Source organism: Oryctolagus cuniculus, chromosome 18 (genome assembly GCF_964237555.1).
Source record: "Oryctolagus cuniculus chromosome 18, mOryCun1.1, whole genome shotgun sequence".
Lineage (NCBI taxonomy): Eukaryota > Metazoa > Chordata > Mammalia > Lagomorpha > Leporidae > Oryctolagus > Oryctolagus cuniculus.
This window is the reverse complement of record NC_091449.1, coordinates 54204275-54221899: the sequence shown is the minus strand read 5'-3', so window position 1 is coordinate 54221899 and position 17625 is coordinate 54204275. Positions and strand designations below refer to the sequence as shown.

At 55.9% G+C, this 17625-nt stretch overlaps 1 protein-coding gene across 5 annotated transcripts in view; it reads right to left on the bottom strand.

The window, feature by feature from the left end:
• The window catches only part of ZFHX3 (zinc finger homeobox 3), a 281912-nt gene that overhangs the window by 231619 nt on the left and 32668 nt on the right, over positions 1-17625 (bottom strand). For 2 of the 5 annotated variants that reach the window (XM_070062680.1, XM_070062684.1), the window contains exon 1: positions 12371-13267. The exons of the other annotated variants lie outside the window; for them this stretch is intronic. The gene's annotated coding sequence lies outside the window, so the exon portion shown is untranslated. Of the gene's footprint in view, positions 1-12370; positions 13268-17625 lie in introns of those variants that run through there. 5 annotated transcript variants of the gene reach the window in all.

Below are 17625 nucleotides of genomic sequence, written 5' to 3'. Positions count from 1 at the left end.
CGTAGACCCCAAGAACCAGGCAGGGCAGCAGCCCATCCCGGGCGCAGGCGCCACCACCTCCACCAAAAGGCCACCAGGCACCACCCCACAGCCCACGCCGGCCTGGGGAGGCCTTGCTGAGTGGGAATGCACAAGCACACGGCTTCCTTCCAGCCCAGAGTTGGACCTGGTGGGAAACGCACGCCTCCTCCCAGGGCTAGTCCTCCGCCACTCCTGCTCCTCCACAGTCCCCTCCTGGCTCCCCACAGCCCCCCGGCCAGGTCTGGGCGGAAGTGAACTGGGAGCTGCCGGCTGTCCTGGGGATTCCTGACCACAGCCCTCAGTGGCGAGGTTTCCACTGGACTGGAGGGCAGGGGCGGGTTAACCCTGGCACTCCTTTTAAATGCAGATTTGAACTTTTCACCCAGGGTCCTCAGACAGCTGCAAGGCAGTGTGTGTCCCCAGCAGAGGCCCCTTCCACCTCACACTTTCACAGTTTTCTTCCCTGCCTGCCCAGGGACCGGCCTGTTAAAGGAATTAGATACCTCCCCTCCCCCAAAGCCCCCAATCCACACCCACTTCTCAGTTTACCAAGGACACAAATCCCCCTGGTCTCTTGCAGGAGGCCCTGGGATCTGCAGAGGCTGGCCGGGTGTCCTGGGAACCCTGACAGCTAAGGCGAGCTGGATAGGGAGAGGACCCCTGCACTATCCTGCCGCTCAGAGGGGCATTCTCCATAGGGTACGTTCTGCCAGCAGCCAGCAGCCAGTCCGCCCTGCCATTCTGCTGGGGAGAGCTGTAAAGCCAGCCGCACCTCTGCTACCTGGCTTTGGGAAGTCACTCCTGCTCTGGGACTTCTCCCCTCTGTGACATCCCATGTCCTCACGGGCAAAGCTGTTTCTGATTTTTCCTTAGCACACCCTCTGGCCAACCAGAGATGCCCACAAGCCCTACACGAGGGAGAGAGGTGTCCAGTCCAAGGCACGAAGGTAATGGGAGAAATGGGAAATCCTGATGCATCCCAAGGGAGGAGAGGAGAAGCAAGGGCTTTTTGTTGTGACGGGTGACTCTGCCCAAAGCCTGCGAATGAAAGCTTCCTCCCAGCAACAGCGTGCCACGTGGGCCCCCGGAAGCCAGTGTGACGCCAGGATGGGGTGGAGCGAGGGAAAACACACTGACCTCCTAGGAACCAAGGCCTCCAGGTCGCACACCCATGCTGCAGCAGAGGATGGCGCATCTGTTTGTCTGCAAGCTCAGGACAGGCACGTGAAGCCTAAGTCTCTGCCACTCGTGAGGGCCAGGCTGCCCCAGAGCAGGACAACGCCTTACTGCCAGGGCTGGTCCTGAGTCACGGGAAAGGGGGGTCCCAGGAAATGGTTTCCGGAACGTCTGCCCACCAGCGTCACATTCCTGCCTGTGAACAATCCCACGAGGCTGTCAGGGGAGCTGTGTGCAGACAGCCTGCACCCCTGAGCCCTGGTCAATGGAAGCAGTGGATCACAGGGAACCACTAGCAACTCGGCTCCATCCAGGAACGTCTCCCACAAGCTCAGGGCAGGACCTAGGCCCACACTGCCCACCACGAAATGTGACTTGCATGAGTGCAGCAAGTATATACCCCAAGCCAGAGTCTCCAGGCCAAAATGACCTCCTTAACAGTTTCCTTCAGATTGGTTACACGTCCAAGTGGTAACATTTCGGATACACCAGCTAAATGGAATCCATCATTGCAACTCATTCCACCTGTTTGTTTCATTTCCGAAAGGGCATCCCATGCAGTTCCCACTGGTCTACAAGAGCCTCGCCCTCCTTTAAACTTCAGATTCAGGCTCTTGGACATCACTGAGGCAGACTGTTAGGGTCTGCGGTAAACGTCCCCCTAAAGCTGCAACGTCCCAACCCCCGAGCGACGCTTCTCATCAGGCTGCGTAATCTCAGCGCCCACGTGACCTGTCCACGGATGGTAAGGACGCACAGGTGAGATGACACGAGCACCTGCCCAGGGGCGATCCCCTTCCGAAGTGTCACCCATGGCTTCAGGAACCACGATGAGCTTTCAAAGTCACACACACACACAAAAGTTGTTTATTATTAGTTCAATTCAAGGCTTAACCTACACAGGGCTTGTCTCCTGCTTCAGGTAAATTCCTTACTGTCAAGAGCAGAGTTCTCCCTTTTTAACTTCCCATAAAATTCCAACAGCAGGAGCTGGGGCCCATATACACACACACACCAGGCTACACACACATACACCACACCACACCACACGTATGTACCAGGTACCACAGATATGCCACACAAGCGTGCGTGCGCGCGCGCACACACACACACACACACAGTGAGTGGGGAGGGGGGGCGGGCACATGTGGCCCCTTCCCGATTAGTAAGCGCTATTCTACCACTGGGGATCACAGGCCCGGCGGCTCGTTTCTCCATGTAAATGAACTCTGTAGCCACCTCCTCAAAGCAGCAAAGCTGCACAGATGCGGAAGGCCCGTCCAGGGGCACACAATTACAGCCATTTGCATTCCTCCGGCAGCAGGATTAGCACTGGAATGTGCGCCACGGCTTTGTGAGGGGAAAAGGAGTTTAGGAAGAAAGGAGATGGGGAGGGGGCTGCATTTCTCTGGCCCTGGCCATCCGATGCTCTAGGACACACTTCCACTGGGAGTGGAGTCAGAAAGTGGAAATAACTCCTGCCCGGGCTTTCAGAAGAGGGGGAGGTTGAAAAGGCACCCAGAGGAGGGGGCGGGGGGCAGGCACAGGGAGGAGGGGGAGGAGGAGGAGGAGGGGACGGCGGTATCGGGGGCACTGCCCCTCCTGGCGCTTTGATCCCCTCGGGTCGGTCGCTAGGAGAAACCAACTTCTCTCCTTGGGTTAATCAAAACCAAATTACTCAGGAATGTGGCAGGACAGGTCTGAGCTTCCAGGTCCCCTTTGTCTTTGAGGATTTCAAACGAAAAAAATAAATTTTTAAAAGCAGATGGCAGTGGCTTACAGAACACGTAAAGTGAAGGGTGTGAAGGAATTGAGGGCCACGTCTTCCACCCTCAAAGAAAAGACACCCACAGGCGTCCTACTCCAACCTACCGACAAGCAAGGCCCCAATCAGAACTCTGCATTTTAGCCTACTGCCCTCCAAGTAAAAAATAAATAAATAAAAAACAAAAGCCTCCAACTAGACTGTGCAAGGACAAATCAGAAACAATGCAAGGTTTAAGCAACACCCAGATGCCAGCCCGATGAGTAAAGGCTCCAGAACACAGCTCATTTTCCAAGAACAAAGCCCAGGGGTCCAGCTAGTGAGGAGAGCACCCAGGCACAGCTCAAAAGCACCCCAGGAAAACTTCTATCTCTATGTTGTGAGAGAGGCAGTTCTGGGGGGACCTGGGCTCAGGGCAGGGATGAAAGACCACACTGGGGACCAGAAGATACCACTGCTCATCGGTTGCACGGAAAAAGCTTGAAGTGGTCGTCCTCAGGGCACTGGGTGTGCTGGCCAGCCTGCAGGCACACATTCAGTAACTCCAGAGGCCACAGTGAACAGCTCACCTCTGACACGCCAGAGACCTGGGGCTCCACACCTCCTGCCTGCCCCTCATCTTTGGCAGGCCTGGGGGCTCCCGGGAACTCTGCACAGCCTCTGTGTGTGAGACCATCACAATGGACAGGAGCAACGCGGCCCCGGGGGGAACACAGCAGCAGACACGTTGAACAGGCCTTTGTCTATTCCAAAATGCTGCTCATCAACTAGGGGGTCAGCTCCGATATCAAACCCCAGCCTCCCCCACCAACAAACAGATACACAAACAGCACTACCAGTCAAACTACAGAGCCTGGGCTCCAGATAAAGTGAGGCCAGCACACAGCCCTAACTACCAGCTGGCCATAAATCCTGACTGGCCCCAGGCACACGCTTATCAGGGAGGTTGCACTAAAGTAACTTTTAAAATACTCTTCCCCTTATCTGCAGGCCCAAACACACACATACATCACCTGTCTCAGACCTCGGCCATTAGTATTCCATGGAGTCCCTTCCAAAACAAGGTCATCCCAGTAGGCCCTTCCCGTGTTTCCGGTCACAGCTGTGGACTTTCACCCCCTTGTCCAACAAAAGGGACCTTGTACACAAAATTAACCCCAACCATTAGTCCGTGCGGTGTGAGACAACCTGGAGCCCTTGGAATAGTTACCCTCCTTGCAGGCCGGGTCCAGGGTGCCGCCCACATGGCCTCCTCCTCGGACGGAGGCCAGGGGAGCTCCCCCAGAGATTACAGGTCCAGCTCCCTCAGCCTCTGCTCTACCTCCTCAGCTGCGCAAGGCCCAACCTTGCAGAGAAGAAACACAGTGTCCCCCCTCCCCACATCTTGGTTTTTTGGTTTTTTTTTTTTTTTTTTTTTTTAAGCCAGGAAGAAAAAACTCTCTCCCTGACTCAGTAACTAGCAAACGGCCTGGCTTTCCACAGAAAAGAACTGGGGTCATCCCAGAGCCCAACTGTCCAGTGAGATGGGCGCCACCCACAAGTGGCTCCTAAGCACTGCAAACATGGCCAGGCCCAGGCGCTGACATGAGACGTCATGGCCATATCATGCACGGTATTAAACATACACGTCAGCCCTAATGCTGCATGAGGCTCCGACTCTGAACTGGACAGGATGCCACAGGAGCACCTGTGACCACCTCCAACTCTCTCCTACTCCACTGCTCCTGATATGGGGGGGAAGGGGGGATGTCCATCACCACTGCCTCCCAGTGTCTGCAGGAAGCCAGAGGCAGGGGCAGGGGGGACAGGGACTGAAGTAAGCAGGATCTGCGCATCTAAACCAGGAGGGCCACGGCTGCTGCAGAGCCCTCATTTTCAAGTACTAACAAGAAAGACCTTAAAATTAAGCAAATGGCCCCTTGTGAGACCAGACAGGCCCAACACGCAGAGCGAGGCAGCAAGTACATCTACCTGGGAGGAGGGGCCCAGAGAGACACAGGCAATCTGCAAGCCCGCAGGTCTAACGTCAAAGACCCAGGAGACAGGAGGACTCCTGCAGGCAGCTCTGACTGCCACAGGGGCAGGCGCGAGGGGGCAGCGGCCAGGGACGTGACCCATCTCCTGCAGTGCCCAAGAGCGCCCCCGCCCACGAGCAATGACCCTGGATGTCCACTGCCCCACGCCCAGCCAGGAAACGACCAGGCCTGAGTCACTTGAAGACTTAGGCCTCCAGGGACGGGGGCTAGAAGGGATGCCATTTTTGTGGTGGGAACAGAGTAATAAAAGTGAAACTGCAACCACTTGATCCTGTGGAGTCCAGGGCTGGGGTGTCTGGACAGCTCTGGGTCAGAACGGGGTGCCACGGGAGCCAGGCCTCCCTGCACCCAGCAGGGATGCCGCGGATGAGGCCCAGGTTCCTGGGGGCAGCGGAGCAGTGCAGGAACTGTGACCGGGCCTGCTGGTACAGGAAGGGGACAGGGCAACAGATGGAGGCGGCCAAGGCAAGAAGAGCAGCAGGCCGGCAGGGCTGAACGCAAACAGCCCAGCCAGGCGGCGAGGCCACGTGGGAAGGGGTGGGGGGAGGCACGTGATAATTAACTCAGCAAGTTGATAGTATTTGCATATAAATGCCTCCACAAATCACTACAAACAAGCCAGGACAAGTCAGGCCTATTAGCATATACAAGCCAGACAGGAAGGCCTCTCTAGGTGGGTCATTGAGTGGGCTGCTCACTTAGAAGGCCGCCTGCCAGCTTTTGGGGGTGGGGGGTAGGGGACGCATAGGGCAGGGCTGGGGAGGACAGGGCCACCGGCTTCTACAGGAGCCCCGTCACTCCCGGACACAACTGCGGGCTGTCGACAGCACGTAGCTTTGTTCCGGGCCCAGGGGGAAAAGACGTAAGAGACACTGCACCTTTCTGTTCACTTCTGCCAGGCTGCTGGGGAAGGAAAGGTGGCAGAGGCCAGGGGCAGTAAGCATCAATATAAAAAAGGACAAGATAAGAGGACAGGGACAAACCCGTGTGAAAAGGCAGAATTCCCACCACAAATAGAAGGTGTGTGTCATGCCCATTCCACAGATTCACACAGCGAGGCTCAGAGAGGCCAGGTGACCGGTCCAGACGGTCTCAGCGGCCACAGAGAGAAGAACTGGCCAGCTTCCTGAGCCGGCCTTCGTGCCTCACCTCTGCTTCTACCTGGGAAAGTGTCAACCACAGAGCCTGCATCTCAAGGGCCAGCGCAGAACCCAAGCTCTGATCTTGAGTGTGGCCCCAACCAGGTTTCTTGTGGCGGGGGGGGGGGGGGGGGACCATACCTCCCTCCCCTGCACTGGTACCACCTCTGTCACGCCTCCCTCCCCTGCGCTGGTACCACCTCTGTCACGCAAAGCCTCCACTGTCCGGGCAGCTCGGGGTTCCTCCAGCAAGGGCAGCAAAGCAAGTGGATGAGCTTTTCCTCAAAAGGTACAGAAGCCCCCTGCGTGCCCCACCCAGGCACCTCGGGGTTAACATCTACTGGGGGAAAAACCAACTTCAACTTCCTCTTTGAGAAAAAGGACAAGGTGGGGGGAGCCTTTACTATTTTCACTTCTTCCATTCTTTAACCAGAATGACATTCCAAAAGCAGGCAAGATACCATCTTATGAAAAAAGCAAGCAACACAGAACCACACAGGCAGGTACAGGCTTTCGGAGTCTCATAATCGCCTATCAGCATCCGATAACCAGGCAGAGCACCGGGAAGCACTTGCTTTAGTCGTGATCAACCCCCTAGCACGGACACTGAACCGCACGGGCCTCTTCCTCAAGTGCCCAAGAGTTGACTTGACGCTTTAACACGGATGCAAACATCCCACAGAGAAATCACGCAGCTGCCGCGAGGGAAGCAAACTTGGCTCCCCAACCAGCCAAACGCACAGGAAGAACCGAGGCCTTGAGCCAAAGAGCGTTTCAGGCAGGCAGCAGGGCCTGCAAAGGTGCAAGAGGGCTGGCAGCTTCTTGAGCAGTTAAGGAAAATTGTTAAAACAGGGGGTGAGGCTGGGGCACAGACGTGTCCCTTAGCACACACAGGCCAGGAAGAGAGAAAGTGTCCAAGACAGGTCACTCAGGGACCATCAGAGTGGGAAGCAGGTGAGTTCACGTCCACACAGACGTACTTTGTATAGACTTGCAGGAGTTCAGACTGTCGTTTTCAGAAGCTGCTGGGACACTAAGGGGAGACCTCTCCGTGTGAACAGGCACTGACAGCACAGGGGTGGGGGCGGGGGGCGGAGGGCGGGGGCTGAAACCAGGTCTCCTGCAGGCAGCTAAGCTGTCTCCAGCGCCTCACCCAGGAGACAGAGCCTCCGATCTGGAACCTTAACACAGAAGGGCAGAGCACGGACAGGGTCAGGGACCAGCAGAAATGGTCTGAACTGCTCCTTCACCCCCAGCACCAGGAATCCCGAGCAGCTCAGTCCTTCCGTGCCCAGGGGCCCCCACCAGGCTCAGCCACCTCAAACCATCCCAAGAACTCACCCTACTCCCGAACTACCCCCCCCCCAACCACCAATACAGACAAAGTAAAAGGTCAGAGCAGCCGCCACCTCCTGCCTCCAGAGGCCTGGAGGGGGGCAGGGGTCCCACCCCCAGATCAAAGGTTTGTGGCCGAAATCGCTTTCAGGACAGCGCGTGAAATCAGCAGCAGATGAAAATTCCACCGTCTTTTCACGGAGCCCAGCGGAGCCGGCTTTCCCAACCCCAGACAGAAGCTCCCTACAGATGGCCCAAGGGACTCCGCGAACTCCTGACCACTGCCCCCGGACACCCACTGAGGACACCCACTGAAAAGTACATTCGGGAGGATCACTGATTAAAGCCGCTGAGGTCAGGCTGTGGCTGGAACCAGCCCTGCCCCACTCACCCAGGGAGGTGCCCTGCGAGGCGTCCCAGGGGCTCCACTCCCAGACCACCAGCAGCCCAGGGAGGCAGAGGCAGGGGCATGAGGCGGCACTTGCTGGGCCCACCACCTTCCTCCCCTCCCTGGAGGCCTGGAGACCTGACTCGGGGAGGCAGAGGATGGAAAAACCCCACATTAATCAAGGAGTGAGCATGTGAACCCCTTGGACACTCTGGCCCCAGGATATGGGTGGCCAGCAAAAGCCCCTCTGCAGAGGCACACTCATGCCCACGCCAAGGAGCAGGCCGCGTGGTGACACTCTGGTGGACAGGCAGAGAAAGCCCAGGCATTCTGCGGAGAGGCCCTGTCCAGGGTTAAAATCAACAAACAAGGAATCTCGCTCTGAAATGGAGCCCAACTAATCACCTCGCAACTTCCGATGTCTCCTTCCCGATCTTTATTTGCACCCTTGTCCTTTTAAAGGAAAAAAGAGGAAAGAATAGAAAGAAAACTCCAGTACTTCAGGTTAAGAAAAAAAAAATAAGGCAGAAACATCAAAGAAAAATATAATCACCTTTAAAATGTTACAACAAGAAGCCTGGGCACCATCCTTGTGCAAAGAATGTTCTAGAAACACACCTGTCACTGCTAGGCCACTGCCTGGTCCACACTGTCCTGTCCCCTGACCCAGAGAAAGAAAACCAGAACAAGAAAACCTCCCAGTGGCTTGGCCGCTTCTGAAGAGTGAGCACAATGCTGCTGTCAATCGCCGCTAAGCCTTGCTTTTGGCCTCCTTCCCTAGCGCCTGTCCATACAGGAGTCATTTACCATAGCAGCCCCCCAAGCCCTCTCACATCTGAGTGTCACTTTGCACATGTTCAAAGAGAACAATCTGGCAGCCAACTTTAAATTATAGAGAAAAGCAATCTGACAGTTGTTGATTTGGTAGTTTTTCTCCTTAATCTGGATTTTGAAAGTAGCTTGCCAGACAGCCAAGATTTTTGCCCGGGTCTCTCCCTCGGGGCAGTTTGACGCAACCCTAGCTTCTGTGTGTTTCTCCGCCTGAGTGGCCTAAGGACGTGGTACACTGTGCTTTGCACACAACAAGCACCTTTGAAATTTCACCGGGACCACCTCCTGCCAGGAGTTCCCGTTGCCTGGCCACTGTGCAGACTGGCTGCCGGCTTCCCTGGGCTCCAGCAGAGGATGGGGAATCCAGAGCTGGACCACCAGAAGCAAACTCTCCTAGGGGAGCATCTGGATGCCCCCTTGAGGCTCCCCATGGTGGAATCTGCCTTCCTGTGGTGTTCTTTGGGTAACGCCCCCAACCTGGCTAATTACACCAGCCCTGGGAACCAGGAGGGGCCAACAGGCCCAAACAGTACAGAAATGGGCCAGATCAACAGCAAGCAACCGTCTGAACAACCGATGGAAGTACAAACCACAGCACATACTGTACTTTTCGAGGTTCCTGACGTCCAGGGTCAGGTACATTGTCCTGCTGTGCTCACAAGTGTGAGGTGAAGCCTGCTTCTTCAGGCCAGAATCACCAGTGCCTCCCCACCAGCCAAGGCCAAGTCCTGTGGGTCCAGCAGTAAGCTACTCTTAAGCGGGGAGCATAAAGAGCACAGCCCCTGCACTGTTACAAAATGTTGCTTTGCCGTTGAAATATTCACCTTTAAGATGAAACTGTTGCAACTCTTCAAAAAATTAATTTTCTGGGTACCCTCTGGGCTACACTGATAGTTGGAAGAAAAGAGAGAGGAGAGGGAGAGAGACACAGAGCCCAAGCCACCCCTCCAGCGTATTCTGTAAGCAACAGCACACAGCGACAACAGGAACATGTTCCCGGGACTCCACTTCTGACCAGAACTAAAGAACAGCCAAACCACCACCAGTCCAGATACTACTCTTCTAGCAGCCTGTAATCACAGACTTTTTCTGACGAACTCACCAGCTCTGGGTCACCCAAGGTGAGCCAGGCCAGCCCTGGGAGTGTCTGGTACTGATCACTTAAAGTCACAATGATGAAAACTGAAATCTCGCGTATTTCGGCTCCTTGCCACTGGGCAGTCCAGCTGGCCGGGGTTTCCACAGCAGTTAAACCCAACCTCAGAACAGCAGGAAGGCAGGCACCGCGCTGTCACGGAGAGCCGAGCCGGAGAGAGGCTTGCTGGCAGCACCATCTCATTTGGGGCCCTTCTACCCTCCCTGGGCATTCGCTTATGCAAACAAAAGACAGAAGGGAAGAAAACAAAATTAAAGTTTCAGGTAGTTGGGGAAGCAGCTGTTTTTTTTTTTGTTTTTTTTTTTTTTTTATTCTGGATGCGTTACCAAGTGTTTCTCAATAGTTGCCTGTCAATCAAAACTGTTTTCAGGAGAAATGGAAAACAGTAGCTCTATCCCATAGAAAGTGCAGCCATCTAAGAAAAAAAAAAGTGGGGTAGGCACTGTGGCATAGCAGGTTAAGCTGCTGCCTGCAGCACTAGCATCCCTTATGGACTTTGGTTCGAGTCCCGGCTGCTCCACTTCCAATCCAGCTCCCTGCTAATGCACCTGGAAAAGCAGCAGAAGATGGCCCAAGTGCTTGGGGCCCTGTACTCATGTAGGAGACTCAGAAGAAGCTCCTGGCTTCAGCCTGGCCCAGCTCCAGCCATTATGGCCATTTGGGGAGTGAACCAGCAGATAGAAGATCTCTCTGTCTCCCCCTCTCTCCCTCCCTCCGCCTCTCCTTCTCTCTATAACTCTGCTTTTCAAATAAATAAAATAAATCAAAAAAAAAAAAAAAGATTTGGGAAAGGGAATGACCCATGACCTACAGTCAGAAGGTGTCCAGGCGACTTAATTACTGGTGATTCCAAAAGGACTGTTCTTTAAAGTGTGAAAGTGCTTACTTCTGCATTCTGCATCTGTCCCATGTTGTGTAATTAAATCAAAAGAGCCAAGTGTGGCCCCAGCCCGTCAAGAGAGGCACTTCACATGCCTTCAGAAAACTGTGCTGGAAACCAAACCTGAGACAACCTCCTCGGTCCTGTCACGCAGGGAAACAAGCTGCTCTTGGTCCTCACCGCCACACACCCTCTAAAAGGGGGCTTGCAGGGGCACCTCTCTGCAAAGACCCCATCCTGGAAACGCCTGCGTTACTGATTGGAGCAGGCCCTGACTTCCCTCACACCCCATGCCTGCTCCTGAGAAGCCCTGCACCTCGGGGTGACAAGATGGATGCAGAAGCGCAGGCTCCTAACAAGGAACAGGCCTGGCTCCCTGTGCAGCCCTCCCGACCCGCTTCCCTTGGAAGCTGTGGGCTTTCCTGCCCAGTGCAACCTCTGCCTCAGCACTCGAGCTTCCCTCTCCAGCCCAGCCTACTGAAACTCGTGATTTTTAGGGTTTCCCTTGAAACCTATCCAGAAACCACAGTCATTAAAAGAACATGAAGGTTTGACACCTCCCGCCTGGAGGAATGAGGGGACTCCAGGGACCAACTCCGCAAACTCACACCTGCTGCTCGGTGGCAAGGCGGAGAAGGTGCCCGGGCTAGGTGAGTGCTGGGTTATGCTCTATTTATGCTGGGACTTGTCTCCCAGGATCTCCAAGCACGGGACGGAATAAGATGACGCCGTGTGACTTTCTCAGTATCCACCTGCAAGGCTCATGTTTGTTGTCACTGCACGATGCCTTTTCAGCAGGCCTCAGCCTGAAGCAGGGTCGCCCGACCTCTCCCGGCCTGTTAACCGGCACAGGTAGGGGGTGGGGGAGGACTGCCCCCCCCCCATTCACCTGCTCCCAGGTTCGGTGCTGCTGTGGTGGGCTGAGGCACTTCCCCCTGGCAACACAGGACCACTTTCCAGAGAGCACCCTGGTGCCTGCAAGCACAGGATGACCGGTTGGTTTTCCTGCTGTGGGCCTAACTCGGGGCATCCCTCACCCTAGAGCAGGAAAAAAAAAGAAAAGAGAAAAGAAAACTCAGCTCCCCCTTCCAGAACCCCCACCCCCACCACACCCGGCCCGGGGCAAAGAAAGAAAGGCGGCTCCGGTTTTTCCAGAGCTAGAACAAACCCAAATTAGAGGGTGGACAGGAGAGCTCCAAAGGTGCCCTCGGGCTCCCATACCCCTCTAATTACTCCCCAACCAGCACGTCGCTTACAGCGCTTCCAACTGACCAGCCGCTGCTGTCGGGCCGACAGGGGTGCGTCTTGGGGGAGGGGGGCTTGGCAGGGACCCCAAACTTAGGAACGGCACCGAGAGCAGGAGAACGGAGAAGGCAGGAACTAATCTGAAAGCAGACTATGGGGGAGACGGGGGTGCCCAGAGCAAGGAAGCGACAGGAGGAAAGGGTTGTTCACCCCACGCCCAGCAGAACTCAGGCGCTCTCACCCCAGGCAGGCTCCCACTGCAGCCGGGTAGTTCAAGTGCATCCAGCCTGCCCTTCCCCCACACGCCCCGAGCGAATGGGAAGTTCAGCCAAGACTCGCGGCACCTGCCTGCAGCTCCAGGCCGGCGGCGCGCGGCGGGGGAGGGCGGCTGCACTCACCTGGCACCGAAAGCCTCCGCACACCTCCGCGGGGACCGGGCACTCGCAGGTCCAGGGGCCGCGGCGCCGTCGCCGCGCGCGACCACGGCAAATTCCAGCCGCACCAGAGCCCCGAACTTACCCACCCGCGGCGGCTGTCTCCCCACCTCCCGCTGCCCCCGGAGCTCCGGGGTGGCTGCGGCCCGGCGCAAGGGGGCCCGAGGCCGCGGACCGGGGCGCATGGCGGCGGCCGGGCCGGCGGGCGCCCGTCCCCGGCAGGGAGGTCCCCGGGGCGCGGCGGGGATTCACCCACGGGGCGCGGCGCGGCGCGGCGCACGCTCGCTCGCTCGCTCGCGGCCCGGCCCCGGCCTGCCCGCCGCCGCCGCCGCCGCCGCCTCCTCCTCGGCCGGCCGCCCGCCCGGAATCGCTTTATGTAAATGAAGCTCAACTCGCAGTTTGCGGCGCGCACGGCCCGGGGAAGGGCGGCGGGCGGGGCGGGGGGCCTTGGGGGATCCACATTACACAGCAACAAAGCGGAAGGTTAATTTGAAACTCACAGCCCCGCCGCCGCCGCCGCCGCTCGGCTCCCCGGGCAGAGCCCGACATCTACAGTCGCGGCGGGAGCAGGCCGGGGACCCAGGACGCCGGCGGCCGCGCTCGCTCCGGGCACGGGCCTGGGCCAGGCCGGGCCGCGCCCGCCCGGGGACTGGGGCCCGCGTGCCGCCCCAGGGCCCCGGCCTGGCGGGAACAAAGCCCTGGCCTCCCCGAGGCGCTGACCCCTGGCTCATCAAAAGTCAGGGGCCGGCCTAGCATGGGGCGAGAAGAAAGGGGCGCGCCCTCGGCCGCAGCAAGCCGCTCGGGGCCTCCGAAGCGGAGCCTCCGCGGGTCCCCGGGCCGCGCCCGCGTCACGGCCAGGCCCCTCTCACACGCGGACAGCGGCCCATATGGACAGCCGCGCGCTGCAAACGCACACGCGCCCTCCGAACACAGTCCACGGAGCACTTGTGCTGTGCGGCGACAAAAACTTAGGAAAACATCCCCAGCCCTGTACTGACTTGAGGGATAGTTTTTGTTTTTTGTTTTTTGTTTTTTTTTTTAAGGAAAAAAAAGAAAGGGAAAGAATGCGAGGACAGGAAGAAAAGACGCGCAAAGAAACTCAGCTCGCGGTTAGAGGCTCGCCTTCTACAGCCACGCCGTTTCACACAGGACGTCCACTGTGCCCCCCTCCAAGGGAGGAATTCCACCACCAGGGCTGCATTTAACGTGCTGGGCACTTTGTGCACCTCCCCAAGTTCACTGTCCCGGTTCTGATCGGGCGAAGGCGGCACCAGCGAAAAATCCCTGTCAAAATCCCACCCTCACTCACGATGCTCTCGGCACAGAAATGCACCTGCTTCTTCCCTTTCTACAACCCACCCACCCGGCTGCCCTCGGCAGCCTGGAGAGTCTTTTCCTACTGCACAATAATGAACCATGCAAGTGTTAGAAATATAATAAGCTCAGGAGGCGAGCAGCAGTATGTATGGAATCGTATTAGCATTAAGCACACGCTAACTCAGCAGGCAGGGGGATGCAGGGCTGGTGACAAGCATCGTGTCCCCGTGCGGAAGGCACTCTGCACAATATGATATGGGTTCAAATGAAAGGAAATCGCTAACCTGTTGGGGACAGGCAGCCCCTGTCTACATTTTAGTCCAGAAAAGAGACTCCAGGAGGGGAAGTGCACGCGTGCACACACGTGTGCGCGCGCACACACACACACACACTTTCATCGAGGGCCCAGGGAGCAAAGCCTGCCTCTGGGGAATCATGTCCGGTGAGGGACAAAGGAGGGCACAAGCCAAATTCAGGCCCACGTGAGAGTGCGGGGGCGGGGCCGAGGGAGAAGTGGAGGCTGCTTCCAGACAGCCTCACTTCAGGCCCCAGAACAGGTGGTGTTTTCAAAACACACTATTATTTCTATTAGCCACATGAGCTGAGAACACCTTAAAGACGGCCGATTAATAATGTAATTGAAAAACTGACCATGAATAATACATGAAGATGGTGATGCCCGCCATGCCGAGACGCCCCTGCAAATCGCCCAGGAAAAGGAAGATGGCAGCCCCCCCTCCCCGGGCCTCACCTGGAGGCAGCCAACCTGCAGCCAACCTGACATCATCCAGATGCCAGGAAAACATGGATCCTCCCAGAAAACCCAACACGGCTGCTTTGCTTTAATTCCTGTTCACAGAGGACCACCTCCCAATCTTGTGACATCATGAACCTGCGGTAGCCACATTAAAAAGCGAAAGCTAGAAGCCCCAACGAACCAGCTATAAAAGTGACCTCGGAGGAGGCAGAGGCTGCTGGGCAGGGCCCCGGACACTGCCAGGGTCCCAAGAGGCTGACCCAGAGGCCCGCCTCCTGCACCCCGGAGGCCTGACCAGTAGAACTGAGAGTGACCCTGGGTCTCTGTTCTTTCTCTTAGCCCAGCGCCAGCCACACACGCGGTGAGGCCTACTCCAGCCTGCCTCTGTTGCCAGCACAAATTTAACAGGTAACGAACGCACAGGCAGGTGAGCGGAGGGCCTGGGTGCCACCCTGAAGATCAGGCACTGTGCCCAAGCCGGGGTGTTCCCTTGGCTAAGAGTTACTGTCATTGCTAACACCAACAGGCCCTCTCCAGAGAGCCTCTGCAACTTTGGCACTTGCAGGCCGGATCAACAGTGTCTCTGAAATGCACGCCGCAGACTCTGGCCTGCGGCTCGGCGAAGGCCGGGCGCCTGTGATGGGAGAGCCTCAGCGGCCTGGCCTAGCCGGCAGCAGCAGGCTGGCGTGCTCACCGCTCCATCCCTGAGCTGTTGACAAATAAACCCACTCACGAAGCAGGCAGTTCGTCCCTCGCACGTCCCCATACCCAGTCTCGGTGCCTCTGGAGGGCGTAATTGGCAACAGCCAAAAGGATAAATATTCCTTAAAAAAATGAATCCGAGAACGCGAGCCCTTTCCCCTCTCCAAGCCAGAGGCCTGCCCCCTAACGCTTAGCCGGCTGGTGAATCACAGCGCTCCAGCGGAGCCAGACCTGCTCCTGCCTCTGCACAGACACACTCGCTCTCGCCACCGCTCTACCGTTTCACTTCAGCAAAGGTAAATAGATCTCGGCGCTAAGACACAGTGCGTGTCAGCATTCTGCCTTCTGGTTCAACCTGGGCTCTCTTTCCACAGCACCCCTGGGTTAGAGGGATCTGTTTCCTCTTCCAGATCCTTCTGTTCCTAGGCAATGGTACATGCACGCGACGCGGACTTTTTAAAAAAAAACCAGTGGTGCTTCCATAACCTGGAGGCTCCAGCAAAGAGAAACCCAGAAGAAGGCAAGAAAACAAAAACAAATGTCCCCGAGATAAACAAGGAGACACTGGGAGCCGGATTTGGTTCCGTGGCCTGAGTTCACCCCATCATTTCCAGGACGCTGTGCTCAGGGGTCTGAGTGCCACTGGGTGGCCAGGCTCTCCGGTCAGGCTTTCCCCAGGGCAGCCCACACTGGCCGTCCTAACCGCGGCAGGCTGGTGCGCCAAGGCCTACACACAGCTGTTTTGATTCACAGCTCTCTGACACAAACCTCAAGGCTTCCATCTATCGAGGCAGTGCTAATTCCATAGATTAGTTTTTACCCCCAAATCATAGGTGATGCGCTATCTGCTTTCTTCACCCACCCTCCTCCTCCCTAGCTCGGCCCCTAAATCTGTCAATGATACACACACCAAAGACACACATGAGTAACTTTTTTTTTTTTTTGAAGCCATGATCTGGAAGAGTTTTTCCAAATCAAGTGAATTTCAAGTTACCAAGCCTAAGTTTTCAGAAAGCGAAAATACAAAAATCAAAGAGCTCTAAATGCTACATAAAGAGCTGGTTCTCTCCCCCACCCCCTTCTTTCTCTCTCTTTTTAAACAAAAATATTATTTCTGAAAGGGCAAAGGGAATTTGCCATGCAAGACTTGGATACCCAAGGGGATTCTTACATTTGTGTTTCTAAACCTTGAAATTGAGAATTTTAATGAAAAGGCAGACAGATGCTTAAGGACAGCGTCGCAATCAGAATCCATACATTACAGGAGAGAGGGGCGCTTTGTCTGGAGGTGTTCCTGGGCCGTCCCCAGCTGTGTGACACATCCCTTTACTGTGGGCCTGGCACACACCACTGAATCCTTGGAGGAGAAGCAGGTTGGAGGGAGAAGACAGCGAAGAGGAAACAGGAGAGGAAAAAAAGGGGGAGGGGACATTGCCTGCCTACATAAGTCCTAGTTTTTAAAATCAGTCTCAACACAGTATCAGTTCCACAGTCTATACCCACAGTTCTTGCACACGTGACCCCTGCATCTGACACAAAACCCAAAACCGCCAGGACCAGGGTTTTGTCTTAAACCAAGAATTGCATGTGGGTTTGCATTCTTTGCTATCAAGCAGCTCCTTCTAAGTAGGGGGCAGGACACTAGAAGATAAACAAAAGATGACCCTTGGCAGGCTTTCCGCCAAATCATTCCAGAATCCCGTTTTCTTATCTTCTCATTGTAGCGCATTTTTGTTCCAAATCTGGGCTAATCTGACTTCAGAGCCCCGAGCTGAAATTTCGCATATCCTGCAAGTCCGCCAGTGTTTCAGAATTTGGATTTCTATTGAGGCGGCTCCAGTCGGCAGTGAGGCCTACGGTAAAATGTGCTTCACGCTGTTCCGTTTGTGTCTCTGCAGACAAATAGGAACTGTGAGAATTAAAGGATGGATAAAAAAGAAAGAAAAAACCTAAAACAAAGAGGTTAAAAAAATAGGACAAATGTTTTTGCTTTGGTGTCTCGCTGGAGCGATTGTTTGGGGAATCTGCATTGACAATAACCATGAGAAGCCATCCAAAGGCAAGGCACACAGGGGGACTCCTCGCCTGCTGCCTGTGGTCTGGGAGAAAAAGCACCTTAGCTCCGTTCTCCAGGAACAAAAGGCCAGGGCCACGCCAGGGGGAGAGGTTACAGGAGCTCTCGCACGGAGCCAAGTGTCAATGCTGCTTCATTTTTCACCCGCCTCAGTTGGAAGGCAGCTCGGGGAACTTCCTAATGACTGCTTTTCCCTCTCTCCCTGTTATTTCTAAACCTAAAAGAACAAAACAGTCATATTTTTTTTTTCACCTAAAACCCATCATCCTATTATGGGAAAAGCCTTTGGGGCCTGCAGTCAGTTTTTCCTCTTCCCTTCCCCTAGCCTCCGGTTTTGTCTTGGAGGGGGAGCACATGGCAGCGAGAGGC